The sequence below is a fragment of the Glycine soja genome, chromosome 11 (genome assembly GCF_004193775.1).
Source record: "Glycine soja cultivar W05 chromosome 11, ASM419377v2, whole genome shotgun sequence".
In the NCBI taxonomy this organism is placed as follows: Eukaryota; Viridiplantae; Streptophyta; class Magnoliopsida; order Fabales; family Fabaceae; genus Glycine; species Glycine soja.
Genome location: NC_041012.1, coordinates 48,256,529 through 48,273,415, shown reverse-complemented (window position 1 = coordinate 48,273,415; position 16,887 = coordinate 48,256,529). Strand labels below are relative to the sequence as shown.

The window sequence follows — 16,887 nt, the reverse complement described above, 5'->3', positions numbered from 1 at the left end:
TACAGTTCCATTCTTTCGGACATTATCTTTTGAAACATCCATTGGCGATAAAAAGAGAGAAGTATTGTAAGCTAACTACATACATCGATAAAAGTTGAATTTTACGATAATTAAATTTGCTATATATTAATATTTTAAGACGGATATAAATTTAACATAAAAAAGACACACAAGTGTGAATTCTTAGGGCTTATTTGTATTAATTGCATGTGTGAATTCTTAGGGAACTAGTCTAGCAGAAGTAGATGTGAAACAGAAGATGGACGATTGTTTAGCTAATTTAAGGCACACAAGTGGTTTGCATTTGAAATCACTAGTTAGTTAATCAGAGATTAGGAAGAAAAAAACTTTATAGTTGTGCGTAGTTAATTAACAACACATCAAACTTTTATGTTCTTCCTTGTATTTACTCACATGCTTAGAAAATTAGGGCATTATTGGTGGATGTTTGTTGTAATATGATGAATTTCATTATATTTATTAATTTTGAATATTTCATTCATACGACAATTTTTAGGGGAAAAAAACTTTATAGTTGCGTGTAGTTAACACAGCACATCGAAGTTTATGTTCTTCCATGTATTTACTCACATGCTTAGAAAATTAGGGCATTATTGGTGGGTGTGTTTGTTGTAATATTGTTGCCTCTTCATTCTAATTCTTATCATCATAGCAGTATTGAAAAAAATATTCAAAATTAATAATTATAATTAAATTAATTCAACATATTATCATAAATTATTATTTACCCTTTCCCCAGTTCACTTATTCCTTATATATTTACAATTTCCTTTATCTTTAAATATATATACCTAGACTAATATTTGGAATCGATTAATAATACTACTACTACTTGCTATTTGCTAAGAGCCTACCGCCTAACTCACATCAAACCTAGGTGAAGTCAAACATATTAATTAAATAATTAATTTAGGACAAGACTTTTTAAAATCATATTAAATTCATACTAGGCGCTTGTAGTTTGCTCCTTCTGTTTTTATGTTTCCGACTAATAAAAAATCTTAAATTAAAAAATTCATATTCCACGTCATTAAAAAATTAGACTTAACAAATCAAATTATTATTATAATAATCCAATGTTTTGATATATATATATATACTCCTTTAGCCTATGTTTATAATATTATTCAATATAAAAAGTGTCTATGGGGAGATATATATGTTGATGATTAGTGTCAACTCAACTATGATTGTTTCTAAAAAGGACACATGAACAAAATAAGATATATATTATTCAATAGACCTTGCTACAAAATACACTTTTAACTAAGCAAAAAAAAAGCGTTTAATTGGTCATGTTGGAATTTTGAAAATGTTAAGTCAAACTTTAAAATGACTTTAAGTCTTTGATTTAGTCAAACTCAAGTGTTGTAAAGTCAAAACCTAACTCAGTTCGTTTTGTCAATCTAATATTATATCATAAAAAATAATTGTTTTATTTTAAAAATTTATTTTTTCATCAGCAAATATTAATTTGTTAATATTCTTACTGAATGAACATTTTTTCTTCAAATTATGCTAATTGTATTGCAAAAAATAAATTTTTAGATTATCATTTTTAATAACTTATAGTATTTTTAGAAAGTAATTTGTAAAAAGAACTTGAAAAGGTTAGAGAGAATAGGTGCAAGGTAGCACTAGGTAAGATTATCAAATTCGAGAATTTACATAGACTCGTGAGAGTTCTATAAACTCGATTTGTGGACTCAACTCATAAACTCATAAGAGTCTACTTCATATAAAAATAATAACAAAATATTTATAAATAACATATTAATTAAACATTTCAACAATATAATAAAACAAAACAGTAAATCATAAAGTTCAGAATATTTAAATAAGTCTAATAATAATACATTACAACTAGATAATAACTTGTAGACGTTATATTAGTGGTAGATCATTCTTATCAAGCTAAGGGTTTGATGTTATTAGAGAACAAGGGTTTAATATTATTAAAGGTGAGAATTTTGTATTTGAGAATAACACAAGGTATGTTGAATGCTAAATAGACAAAAAATAAAAAAAAAATTACTTACATTTTGGTTTAATTTTTTTAACTTACTAAGCTGTTGACTCGATGATAAACTCGAGAGTTTACCGAGTTTACTTAGAGTTTATAGAGTTTGTCCAGAGTCTACTGAAAAAATAATTAACTCACAGAGGATAAATGGACTCATAAACTCGTAAGAATTAACGAGTTAACTCGAAAGTTTGATAATCATAATACCGGTTAAAGGAATTGTGACACAAGTGTGGTATCCACCAATATTCTCTTTTTATCTTTTGTCAATATAAATTAGGCCTTGCTCTGCTCGCAAGCCTTTTAAAAACAATGTACCTACTCGGCTGGTACATATCAACAAGAAAAATATCATTTTATTGTTTCAAGAGCTAGGAAATACTTTTTAAAATTATATATATGAGTAATCTCAATAATTCTCTCCATGAAGGGATGATCCAAATCTTTTCATTGGATGTAACAATTGTAATCTACTATAGCGATAGAATGCATATGCATTTGATATTATAATGTACAAGTGTTACAAGGGCCTATTTGCCTAATTGGTGAAGTTTATATAGTTTAGTTTATCTAGCTTTTTTTATTAATTTGAAGAATACAATATGCAAAAATCAATTGCTATGAATTAGTAATAAATTTTGTAGGTGTTGATGAGAACATGCTGAAGTCTTTGATTTTGGATACGCATTAAGCATCCTTCGATTAAAGATTTTATCGCCAAGTGGATTGTCAGAGATCGAATCTCGTTTACTCAAACCAAACATTAAGAAGTTTTATTCTTATATTCTTTTTTACTTTAGCCTAGCTAATTCATTATTTTCTCCATATTTTTTTTAAAAACAAATATAATGAAGATAAGTGATATTTTATAATTAATAAAAATATTAATTAAAAAACTAAACACCTCTAATTAAGTTTCTATAAATGATAGATTTTTTTTTTCATTTGAATAGTATATATAACAGATATCAATCGGTAGACAACTTTCTTTTCTGAAAATTTAGTTATATGTTTGAAATATATGTAATGAGTGGTAGACAAGGAAATCTTTTTTCCCCTCTTCTCTTTTTGATTATAATAGAAAATCTTAGAGGAATCATGAGATCCGCTGCAGGAAAAAATTTATTTAGGGGATACAAGATCGGGAAAGAGCATATTGAAATTTCTTATATTTTTGGTAAAATGAAATGTGCGCTTCATATTTTTGAGCTTGTCTCACGCTAGGACGGAACAAGAAAAAAAAAATATTAGGGGAACGAAAATTTAATTGCTAAAATTCAATTTTATTATTAATTAATTGTGATATCCAATGTTATCAAGATTAGACCGATCACCAAATCGGTAAAGATACTGATTCACACGTAAATGGCCAAATTAGGGTTGAATCAATTTTAATAAAATATTTTTTTAATATTTTAATATAATATTCTTGTAATATTGAAAAAAAATATAATATATAAAAATTGATAATAATAAAAAGTAAACTTCACTTAAAAGTATTTATAATTTAAAAAAAAAACAAAACGATATTATGTTGTAAGTTTTATTTAAAAAAAGTTTTGAGCGAAATTGGTTAAATTGATTAAACCACCAACTTTTGACCAAATTTTTTCTGGTTCAAGAGTTTTAAGCCAATTTAAGGACGCACTGATTTTTAAGAAAGGTGGGATTGGACACGTGACCAATTCCTGATCAAATCGGTAAAACCAGTTGATCTGTCCGGATTTCCAAACAGTAGTGATGTCTATTAATAATATATACTTATTTTTTTTATTAAAATAAATACATTTATTAGGTTATAAAGGTATACTCTTTTGTTTTTTTTAATATAAAGGTATACTCATTGGTTGGTTGAAAAATTATCTTTTATAAAATAAGCATCACTTAAATCATTTAATATTATGAGTAATTTTGAAATAAAAATAAAATTTATGATATTATTAATTAAATTAATCAATTTAATAACTTTCATTGATTTTAATGAATTAAGTATTTATTTTTTATATATTAGACTATTTGATAAGCAAAATAAACAATTATTTTCTATTATTAATAAATTTTTAAATGAGTCTAACAAAAATAAAAATATCATATATCCTTTAAAAGAAAAATAACTATTTTTTTATGCAAAGACAATGAAGTATTTCTTTTTTTGTATATTTTAAATTATATTTAGTAGTTTGGGCCATTTAAATTATATCATTTAAATTTAAATTATATCACGTTAGTGCTTATTATATGGCCTTGTTGGCCTCATTTTATTCAGCAATTTTTTTATTTGTAGTTTTTCTATGAATCATGAATGATAAAAATAGGCAAACTAACGCAGTGGCTTAGGAGCCAATATTGGAGGGGGCGGATGTTTTCTTTCAACTGCCAATATTAGAAGGTTTTGACATTTCAGGGGGGAGGCTGCCCATGTAATATTAATCTACAACTTGGTCTCAGGGCAAAAGGTAAACTTCTATGATAATAGTTGGTTTGGTATTAGTAATATAAACTCAAAAGAAGAGGGGGTAGAAAAGACTTTTTTTTAATTGCAACATTGCTAATAGTGGGGGTTTATGGCCCCATTATCTCGATATTTCAGTGGGAGTTAACAGTAGAAGAGTAAGCAGTCTTATGTAAACCTTAGCAAAAGATAATGGGGGCATTATTATCCTCAATTTTGTCTTTTCTTGTATTTTAATATTTTTTATCGATAAATATTAGTTGTTAATCATTAATATTTTATTAACGGGAGATATTAAATCTACAATCTTTTTCTTTTTTTTCTCTTGTTTTTTTATTTACTTTTTGTTTCTCTGCAAATTAACTCCAATAACCATTCTCTTACAACGATTCAAAAATAATTTTGAGGTGATTTGGTGATGGAAGGGGTAAATTGGGTTTGGTAAAATTGGGAAAGGGTGTGTAAGTTAAAAAGAAATGAGAGATCTAAGAATCAAAGACTAAGGACTTTCCAATTTAGCTCTACTGGGAAGGTGGAAAAAAGGCTATTGGTTGAAAGGAAATTTTAAGGAATAGGATTTTATTAGCATGGTATAGAAAATGGAGGCCATAAGGAGAGGAATATCAGATTCTTCAAAAGTAGTCAACATGGAGAGACCTAGTCAAAAACTAAAAATGGTACAAGGAGTACCTTAATCCATGTATAGGTGATAGATTTGTTACAAATAAAGCTTTCATACACAACAAAGGTTATTTAGACCAATCAAAAGAAGAGAAAGAAAATCCCTTCGCCTTAGCACTTAACCAAGGTCAAGATCTAAGCTAAATTAAATCCATTACATACTCAACATTAGCACCCTCATTATTTTAAGCAATATTATTTCTATGCAACTATAATTAAAGAGCATATCGAAGCAAACCACACATGACATATCTTATCAAGCTCTCTTTTGTTGTTTTCCTATGAGGCCATAACAATGTTGTGAAGGCGATTCCTAAGGTCTTTTGGCATCAACATTTGCAAACCCAGTCATTTGTAGCATTAACTGTTTCCAAACAAATGAAGAGAAAGAATAGGTAGAGGACACTTGTGTTAAACAATAGTATCGAATTTGAGTTATAAACATACAATTGTGTTAAATATTTATTTTATTTTACATAATGATCTTATTTAATTCAAATAATGTTATCTTACATAATGAATACATGTGATGGTTTATAAAAATAAATATATGATCTCAGTGACTAATTTGAAGGTTTACTTAATAAATTGTTTCAACTCAATGCAAAGTGAAGTATGTTGAAAATGATTAATGGTCAATTTGTTACAATTTTTTTAAAAAGGTAATTCTGATATAAATAGTTTAGTGAGTATTTTGTAGAGATTTCAAAATAAAAATAAAGGTTTACTTATGTTGTTTGTTTGAGGTCATAAAACTACTTTAAAAGAAACAACTAATTTTTAGAGAGGCTATTTAAAATAGTTTCTGATTTTAATAAAATGTTAATATTCTTTTCGGTTTCTAGTTATTTTAAAAAATTGAAATTAACATGTGAATTGTTTTTAAAAATATTTTAGAGACAAAGATTTCCATTTGCTGTTACAAATTTAACGTGGGTATGACCGCAAATTAAACAAATGCTAACTGCTACGTAAGTAAAGATGTGTGTGTATGTGTGTGTGTTTACAAGTAGATGCCAGGGACCAAGCGGAATGGATCTTCTGACCTGTAGCCCAAATAATGTTACTTTATGATGGAAGTGGGCACATGCATGCAAAAAGTGCAGGTAAGTGCCCTTCAAAAGATAACTTATTTGACGTAGATTGTCTATGATTTACTAGTTTAGGATCTTAATAATTTTCTAAAAAGAATTTTAATTTAAGATTCTTTTAAATAACTGGTTGGGGAAATAGATTGTCATAGAATGTGGAGATCTCATATTTAAAATAAAAAAAAAGGAACAATTTGATTCAATGAAAATGCATAAAATTTCGATATGTTGGTCGTGATCTAATGTCTAGAGCAATCCCTTAATCAATTCAATTATTGTTGAAAAAAAATGAAAAGAATAATTGTTTCTTTTACAGAGAAGAATAATTATTTCAGGTTGGAAAAAAATGCAAATTTTTAAATCTTATTTTTAGTCAATAAAATAATGATATAAAATTTTAATGTTAATTATAAGAGAAAATAATACTACATGTAAATAATATAAAATAGTTTTATATTATTATTTAATTATAAATTATTAATAATATAGTTTTTAATATAATTATTATAAAATTAATAAACTTATCAATATAATAATTAAATAATAATATAAAATTATTTTAGATAGAAAAGTACTCTTTTGAATAGTTTCTACAAATAGCTCCTCACAAAAATTTACAAATAGGCTAAAAAAATCGTAGGAGAATATATCGACCGACATGATTTTGTCAAAAAGATGCCATACATGATGCCATAGTTCCTAGTTCCCAAAAACACGGTTGATGTCTTTTCAAATTGATTTTGCATAGTTAACGTTATCCGTTAAATATAAAAGAAAAATATATGTGAACACTCAATAATTTTAAACACTATTAATATCTTTAAGTTTTTATCTTTCTTTTTATCACATTAAATTATTTATTATATATTTTTCTCTCTCTCATTGCATTGTATTGTATGTTAATTAACATTTTTGGATGTCAAAATATCATTTTTTAATATAACAATAAAATATTGTTACACAAATAAATTTTGCTTCATATATGTCGGCTAGTCGCATAACTTACAAAAGTAAAATATATTGATAGTGAGAATTTTTGAAGAAAGAGACAAACAGAAAAGCAAAAAATAAAAATGTGAATGTGGGAATTGTGAGTTATATGAAGAAGATAAAAATTATATGCAAGTAAACATTAAACATGCACTCTTAAGCACTTGTCCTGAATTGCACGCGTTACTGGTTTCAAGTTTCAACTTGTCATGAATTATATCACTAGTGTCTCCACTAAAATTATTCTGAATGGTGTGTTTGCCTTGATCCCATCTTTTGTGCTCTTAATGGAATCCCTTCTCCTTCTATATTTGAAGAATTTGTCCCTTTTGTTAGGGATTGTGGCAATGGCTGATTAGTGCGATACGATCAAGATAGCAAACACGCACGGCATCCACTTATATATCATACATATTTCATGCTGACGACAAAGTCCTAATTGCTAAGCCTAATAATGTTTATAATTGCATTTGAACTATGGACCTCCTAGACCACTTTTTGCTTATATTTCTGGTTTGAGAACTTAGACAAGTCTAGCTAGAATGTATAAAGATGTTCGATTTCATGAGTTACGGAATGACAAAATCAGATTCTTGGTGTTGATTATTGGGGAAGCATTGGGAACACTTGGGGTGTGTGATACAAAGACTAAACATACTTTAAGGATTTTGAGAGTATTGTGGAATGTGGACAAAGTAGAGGCTCAAAGAATGGAGGAAATACTTGTGCACCCTGCTGGAAGGATGACCCTCATTAATTCTATCCCTTCTTACCACAAGTCTTTTGATCTTCTTCCCAAGAGAATAAGTGACTTACTTGATAGAGTGAATGAATAGAAACTTCTTCCGCAAGAGAGCAAATGATTGCTATAAACTTTCCTAGGGGAGGGCTTGGGATTAATCAGGCCACTACTTGCCATTTGTCAAGATTGGGTAGAATGTGTCCTAACAAAGAGAGGTGCCTTAGGGTATAGAAGCTCATTGTAGGTAACACTATCCCACATAAGGGAATGAATTAATCTGAGCATATGGAATTATGGATTGCTCCACTTCCTAGAAGGCTATTGTTCACCTAAATAATATAAAATCATAGGAGGCTGTTAATTAGGAGCGGTTGCAGCTTCATTCAAATTGCGTCGTTGGTAATGATTTTATTTCTTTCTCTTTTGTCATCTGGCTGGTTAAGTCTAGTAAGGAGACTTAATCGAGGCCCCTTATCTTAAGGGTACGTGTTAAATAAAATACGAAGAGATAAGCTGGCTAATACTAAATTAAATATTTATATTTACAGAAACAAAAAATTAACCTTCACCTGGGACTTTAGTTGGAGGTTTGTGTTTTTGGTTGAAAAAATGCATGGAAGAGTAGTTCCTTGGATTGAGCTACTATTGTAACTCAATCTATTTTTCAATGTTTTTAAGGTAATTATTTTGAACACTTGTCAAATTGTTGATATATTTAACATAAGATGGATAATTCTAATATTGTCCTTGTGTAAAACTGATATGGATTCATAATTCCTAACAGTAAACTTATTCATAATCCATAAGTTTACGTTCATAATTCGTAATAATAAACTTACGGATTCGCAATCCAACTAAATTAATAGACCAACTATATTAAAAAAATAATTAATGTCGTTATATATAACACTAAAATTTTTAATGTATATTTAATGTACATATAAATTTATATAATAAATTTTATGATAATTAATTTTGATCTAATAATTAATTTGTTTACATATATAGATTTTTATGAAACCTATGATTTTTATTTAAAATTTATATATGCAGGAAAATACATTATTATATCAAAGTTAATTGTAATAAGATCAAAATACATTATTTAAAACTTTGACCTTATTATAATTAATTTTGATCTAATAATGTATTTTTTTACATATATAAATTTTAAATAAAAATCATGGGTTTCATAAAATTTATATATGTAAACAAATTAATTATTAGATCAAAATTAATTATCATAAAATTTATTATGTAAATTTATATATGTATTAAATATACATTAGAAAATTTAGTATTATATATAACGATATTAATTATTTTATAACATAATTAGTCTATTAGCTTAGTTGATTAAAGTATCATCCTAAAAGTCATAGGTTCAAATCTTGCATGAGCCATTAATTGTACAACATTTTAAAAAAAAATTGTAATCCATAATTATGGATTATGAATCCATAAGCTTATTCTTACATATTATGAATTTGTATCAACTTTAGAAGGATAATATTAGAATTACAAATCTAGGGTGTACTAGCAATTTACTGTGCACAAAGCAATTCCCTGTTTTTTTGAGTTTGATCTGTCAAGTTGCTGCTTGGTCAACCCTTGTTATATTAGGGCAAGTACTATTTCCATTCCCCTTTTTGCTAATCCACTCCCCTTTCAAATTTTATTCCTTAACTATCCCGCAAAAGACACTCCCCTCATCTCTTTCGCCCTCTCATATAATTAATTTGACAAATTAATTGCCCGCTCATTGTAGCATTTCTATGATTTTTGGACCCCTCTCCAGTGGCTTCCTCAGACTTGCTTCTTCAAAAATCAACGGAGGTGGAGGCTTTTCAAATGGTGAAGGCGAATGGGGCAGCAGAAGGCTCCGTTAGGTGGGGGGTGTCACCAAAATCGGAGGTAGGATTGGCATTAAAAGCAAGAAACTTGTGGTAGTGTTATTCGGTTTGGTTCTGACCCCATCTATTTGATTTAGCAAATTTTTAAGAGTATCATCACATTGTACAGACAGCCAGAGACGAGACAATAATGCTTTACTTTTTCAGGGCTTTTTTTTCATCGGTATCATATAAAATGAAATTGAAAGCTTGATTGCTATCATCTAAAATGTGGAGGGTTATGTATCTTTGAGTTTGCATCATCATCTAGTTTTGCATTATTTTTCCCTTTTTGTATTCCCTTGCCCAAACGGACTACCCTTGAATGTTAGATTTCTGCAACTGAACAATCGGTACCATATGGCACTAGTTTGAAGGTTGTGTCATTGATCCTCATCTCAATGTCATCGGAGTTGCTTCCATTCATATTGACAACGGCTCTGTCTTTAGCAATTAGCATGTCGCTAGGTTAAAATTGTAATCTAAAATGCCGAGGGTGATGCATCATCATATGAATGCTATATTAATTATATTTCTATCCTTTTATATATTAATTGTCAGGAGGGTGTTTTTCTTTTCCAGAAGAGTTAAATTAGGGGAGACAGGGAAGAGGGGAGTGTGTTTTGTTGGCAGGGTAGTTTGGGAAAAGTCAATGAAAATGGAGAGTGTATTAGTAAAATAGGGAGTTGATATAGCAATTGCCAATATTAAATGTGTCGTTGAGTCTGCTTGGTGACTTTGGTCTTTGAAATATAACTGTAGGCTTTAACCAACAAATAAACATAAATAATCCGCACAACTAAAATTAAAAATATAAGGATGTGCAAGCCAACTCTTTTGATTGGGATTGGGTTACTAAATAACACTTTTTATGTTATATATATATATATATATATATATATATACTTGCCTAATTATTTTACTATTTTTTATATAAAGAGAGTTTTAAAATTATCAACTTAATATTAGCATTATAGCATATTTTGAAGAACTTTATAATTCTTAAACTCGTTCAAATATGCAAAAAAAAAAATGATTTAGTGAAAAATAAACACAGTTGGCTATAATAAATTGAAATCGAATTGGTACTTAAAAAGCTCATTTGACTAAAAGGCAAAATATAATTTATACTAAATTAAATTTTTACACTGAATTTATTATAACTTTTTTAGATAAAACTTTTCAAATATAAAACACTTTAATTAATTTAAATCTAGGTTTGAATAAAGTTAGTTTTACAACATTAATTAATATCACCTAAAATCAAAACTGTGCTTAATTGCTCAAATGCACGCTATTTTTTTTATTCTTACACGATATATATTTCATGTTAGTAATTTATATTGTACAAATACTTTGATCTTAATAATAATTTTTTTGGAGTGAAGTCATTTTCATTTTGATTTAATGACTTAAGAGATACAGATGCATGACTAACAAATTAAGTTAAAAAGTTGTCCGTTGATTCGGATTTATTCTTCCAATAACTAATACTATCAGCACAATTTTTCTTACATTTTTTTATATTCCGAACATTAGCTTACTTTTATTTTTAAATTTAAATTTAATTAAAATTAATTTTACAAAACCAATATCATCTATCTGTTAATCAATAAAAAAATATATGTAGGAATGGAATATCTATTTATGATATAATATATAAATCTTAAATTAAATGCAAGCTATAACGTGGATGACACTTTACCTATAAAAAAACGTTGACGCTTCATTTATTTTAATTATCGTCATGATATTTTGCCATACCAACATATTAACTTGTGTACGTGTCAGGTTTAATATCCATTGCCCCTAGTGAAAGAATAACCTATCAACATGTAATCACGGGCATATGTTGCCAAAGCTTCCTACACTACATAGTCAAATGGCTTAGGGCAACTGTTTCCCCTTTATCTCTCTAATTTAATATCTTTTATTGTACTTTAAATAGATATTATTAGTGGCAACAGATGCTAACCTAACACCTCAAGATTAGGCTAGACCATAGCTTTTTTTGTGTGTGTATAGACCATACCATTCTATGTACCAGTTTCATTTACTTTCTCACAAAAGGAATAGATCACTAACCAATTAATTAATTTAAAATTGGGGTAATACTAATTTTAGGTTCTATTGTGGTTTTGATTTTATAGTAACTAAGGTTTAAAATGCCTTTAAAAAAGAATTTTTTTTCTTCTTAAAAGTAATAAATAAACATTTGAGACTCAATTTAAATTCTTAGTGAGTTCATTATTAAAGTAAAATGTTAATAAAATTCTTAAAGTTAATATGACAACGTTAGAATCCGCAGAAAGTTACTTAAGAACCAATGATATAATTTGTCATTATGAATTCTCTTAATGTCAAAAAACATGTTTAGTTTTCCTAAGTCTTAACATATAGCTTTTTTTTTCTTTCTTTTTTCTGTTTACTGAATGTATTCCTCAGTTGAGACACGGATACTAGTTCCTCAAAATACAGATATTGAGGGATGAAACTTCTAATTACATGTTGAAAGAGCATGATTGTTTACCAAGTATGTTCCTCCACGTTGGTTTGAAAAGAAGTTATAAGTGCCTCACCTACCAGTCTACCAGCTTTCAAGCATGAAACAGTTTTTGTGCCTTAACATCGTAACATTCATCGTAACATTCACACACCCTTTTCCTCAGGCCTTGCTCTCTCTTCTCCATGCCATATATGACGCTGCCCCGAGGATTCTCCATTGAATTCCTCCTTCTTGCTCTGTACTGTGCATTAGACCCCTTTGGGCACAGCCCCATTGCTGGTTTCCCTCACTTTGAGGTGCACAAAATCGACATGCCCGCATGGTCTGAGGTTCCTACGGACCGAGACAAAGACAACTCGTTGCAGAAATCGGAGGTCTTGTTTGTGAACCAAGTGCAAGGACCAGAGAGCATTGCCTTTGATCCTCTTGGTCGTGGCCCTTACACTGGTGTAGCAGATGGAAGGATTTTGTTTTGGAATGGACAGTCTTGGACTGATTTTGCACACTTCCCCCAATAGGTCACACTTCTCTTCAATCCTCCCCTTGCCAACTCAACTGCTAAATTTTACAATTCTCTGAACAGTTTTCATGCCAGGAAGCTAGGATTTAACTCTTCCAAAAATAAAGTAAATAATCTGAAGTCGTTGATGAGAAAATTAACAATTAATATTCCAAAACATTTATAAATTGTTATACATGTTAATCTAATATCAACTATTGATTTTCTTATTAACTACTAAGATTACTTACTTTATTCTTTAAGGAAAGCTGTTCACTTTAGAAGCTGAATATAAAAAGTTATATGTTGTGTTATGTTAGCAATTTCAAGTGTTTAAGTCTCACTTTACTTGAGAAAGAAACTTCTCAAGTCTTCATAAGTTAACTTGTGCTTGAAGATTGAAAATAAGCTAATGGGAGAATTAGGCTCATGTTCATGAGATCAAGTCAAGTCGGTCTTTGCAGTGTAAATTCACTGACTTGTCCCCTTGTGGGCCCAATATTCTACTATCTCGGCTCATAAGAACAATATAGAATATAGACACGTTTCAATAGTGCTAGCTTACTAACTCTGCTAAGTAACATTTATACCTTTTGTCACTGCTTACGGCATCTTGAGTTTTGATATACTATATTTAGTTTCTGGCTATGATTATTGGAAGATAAAATGTAATTCTGGCGATAGCACTATTTAGGTGTGAAAAGTTTGAATGGGAGAAAAATGATTGATTTCATGATGCTTTTTACCTCATTGTGGCCATATACGTTTGCACCATCACATGATTATATTTACTGCACTTTCTTTGTAAAGACAGGTCAGAACTATGTAATCCTAAGGAATCTGCATCTCCGATGAGTTATTTCGAAACTGAGCACATCTGTGGAAGGCCTTTGGGACTCAGATTTGACAAAAACACTGGTGATTTATACATTGCAGATGCATATTATGGACTGATGAAGGTGGGGCCTCAGGGTGGTTTAGCAACATCTCTTGCAACTGAGGCTGAAGGGGTGCCGCTGAGATTTACTAATGATGTAGACATTGATACAGAGGGGAACCTTTATTTTACAGATAGCAGCACTAACTTTCAGAGGAGGTAAGCTTATATCATTGATTACATGTGAATACGACATTTTTAATATATGACTATATGAGAATTGAGAAGTACTAAAATAAAGCCTAAAGCATCCTCATTTTGCCATGCTTAATATATATGCTTTTAGAATGAAAGGAATTGTATTACCATCCGTTAAGAATGATGTTACTGTCATAATTTTTCACAATACTTTTTTTATTGGACCTTTTTTTTATCTTTCTCGTTTTTTTAAAAATTATTGTGACAACTTTACGTGAGAATAGTGTTACACTATTACCCATTCATTGATATACTTGTGACAATATTGGTTGGTTGGAGGCTTCCATGAAGGTAGCTGAAACAAATCCAACACTACAGTTAGTTTATGTGGATTTTTTCTTTCCAAATTTTTTGGTTTTTTCCCATAACTCTTTACCTTATGCTGCATGAATTATTGTGTGAAACTGTGAATATATATAATGCTGCAATTAAAATTTATCCATCTCCGGAAGATGCTACAATGCAGAAGGAATCGACAAGTAGGATTAATAATTGAAATTAATGTCATTTTCCTGACACTTGATGATAATGAAGAAGAATAAGAAGACAGATAAAAATCATTCCACAATTTGTGGAAAATAAAGGGAAATGTATGCAGAGGAACACCATAACCTTAAGATCGTATCTAAATTGCATATGTAGGATATTCTTAAGATTTGTCCAATTTAATAAACTTAGGTGACAACTTCAAATTTAACACTTATTTCTTTTATGTTTGTCATTGAGTAATGACTTCTTGCGGTGTAGTTCTAATGTAAATAATGTAATGACTATAATAACTGGATTTTGCGCTTAAACAAGCTCTTTGTTTGCATGGCAATCTCCGTTGATGGGAATTAAGCCGATTGGGCTCCCCAAAATGACGCAGTCACTAAGGTCTTTGATATATGAAAAAAATTCTCAGTACAGATCTTTAGCTTGGAATTCTTAAACCGTGATGTTATATTCTTTAGTCTGGCTTGCTTTGTCGGTTCTGACATAATTCTGCATGCAGGAATTTCATTCAGTTGGTACTCTAGTACTCTCTGGTGAGGCTAGTGGCAGGGTTTTGAAATACAACCTTGCCACTAAGGAAACCACTGTTCTCATGAGGAACGTTCAATTTCCAAACGGCATCTCCTTGAGCAAGGATGCTTCCCTCTTTGTCTTTTCTGAAGGGATGAATGGAAGGTGAGTCTAATATTCGCATAAGTTCATAACCCCTTTCTATTTTCTCTATATGTGGTGAAAAAGATACTAATTTGATTGGTTTTAAGTTAATGTTGGCAGATACCAATTAAACAATTCCAGAAGATTTTTCTATTTTCTCTACTGAACTCATGCTAGTGTTATCCAGAAGTGAAATTTAGAAACTATCTTTTCCATAATTTTGTAATTTTCAAAAAAAAAATTCATTAAAAAAAATGTGTTAGAGAATGTGTTCCTATCATGAAAACTTTTTTCGTGACATTATATTTCATTCTATAGGGTACGTAAGTACTGGCTAAAAGGAGTTAAAGCTGGTACTTCAGAGATCTTGGCAATCCTCCCTGGTTTTCCAGACAATGTTAGAGTAAATGGAAATGGTGACTTTTGGGTGGCTATCCATTGTAGAAGGTATGTGTACAGTTACCTGAATGCTCTCTACCCAAAAATGAGAAAAGTCATACTCAAGATACCAACAAGGATTCAATGCATGTTTCATATTGGAGGCAGGTTCCATGCAGTAGTTGTCAAGTATAGCCCTGAAGGTAAACTTCTGCGGATATTGGAGGACAGTGAGGGTAAAGTTGTTAGAGCTGTGTGAGTGAAGTGGAGGAGAAAGACGGGTAAACTTTGGATGGGAAGTGTTCTTATGCCTTTTATGGCAGTTTACAACTTGACATGATCCCAAAAACATTAGTTTCTTCCCACATAAGTCACTCATACAGTCTACCTTGAATTCCCAGTTGAAAAAATTACTCTTTTTTTTTCATTTCCAACTTCTCTCTTTATTTTATTAGAATGGCATAAGAGCGAGGTCTATAAAAAATAGTAGCACTTCAGCTATGTTTGTTGAGTCTTTGACATCTCTTTCTTATTGGATATCGATTATTTAATACAATGAAATAATTAGGATGAATAAAATCCAACCCGTCACGCTAAGTACTAACCCGATGCTCACACTAAGTATGAATCCGATGTTGTCCGAAGTTGATTTTAACAGGTTTATGTTTTAAAATTAAACAGAGTGTATTCGTTAAAGAAGAGGTCGGATTACATTTCACCTTGTCCCACAATTCAATTTGATGTCTTGTATTATCTTTAAAAGTATGATTTTTTTGAACAATTATATATTAATAATAAACATTTTAATTTAATAAACAATACTTTATATAACATGATATTTTATTTATAACCATATATTGTTTTTTAAAATATAATATTAAATCTATTTTTTTGATGCAGAATATAGCATATATTTTAATTCATGTTTCATCTTTTTTCATTTATGATTTAACTATACATTATTAAAATTAATATATTGCCTATCAGGTTGACTCGATCTTGTTTCATATATTTTGAATTTTGACATGATCAAATTCAGGTTTAAGTATATGATCTGATCAAATATTTCAATAAGATAAATACAGGGATAAATCTGTCCCAACCCATCCCTTGTTTTTTTTTCGCTGATTCCAACCCGTCCCTTGTTCACCATGTAAATAACTCCAATATGGTTTGATTATGTATTACAATTTATAGGATTAGAAAAAGGTGCCTTGCAACTTGCAAGAGCTACTTACAGCTCTTGAATATATCGTGGGTCTCTATTTTGCAGATAGAGAAGGAAGTGAGAACAGAAAAATGTTAGTTGCCAGGCAAGAGATGTCGTA

At 29.6% G+C, this 16,887-nt stretch overlaps 1 pseudogene; it reads left to right on the top strand.

The window, feature by feature from the left end:
* Positions 1 to 12,553: 12,553 nt before the first annotated feature.
* LOC114376023 lies at positions 12,554 to 16,043 on the top strand (annotated as a pseudogene).
* Positions 16,044 to 16,887: the final 844 nt, after the last annotated feature.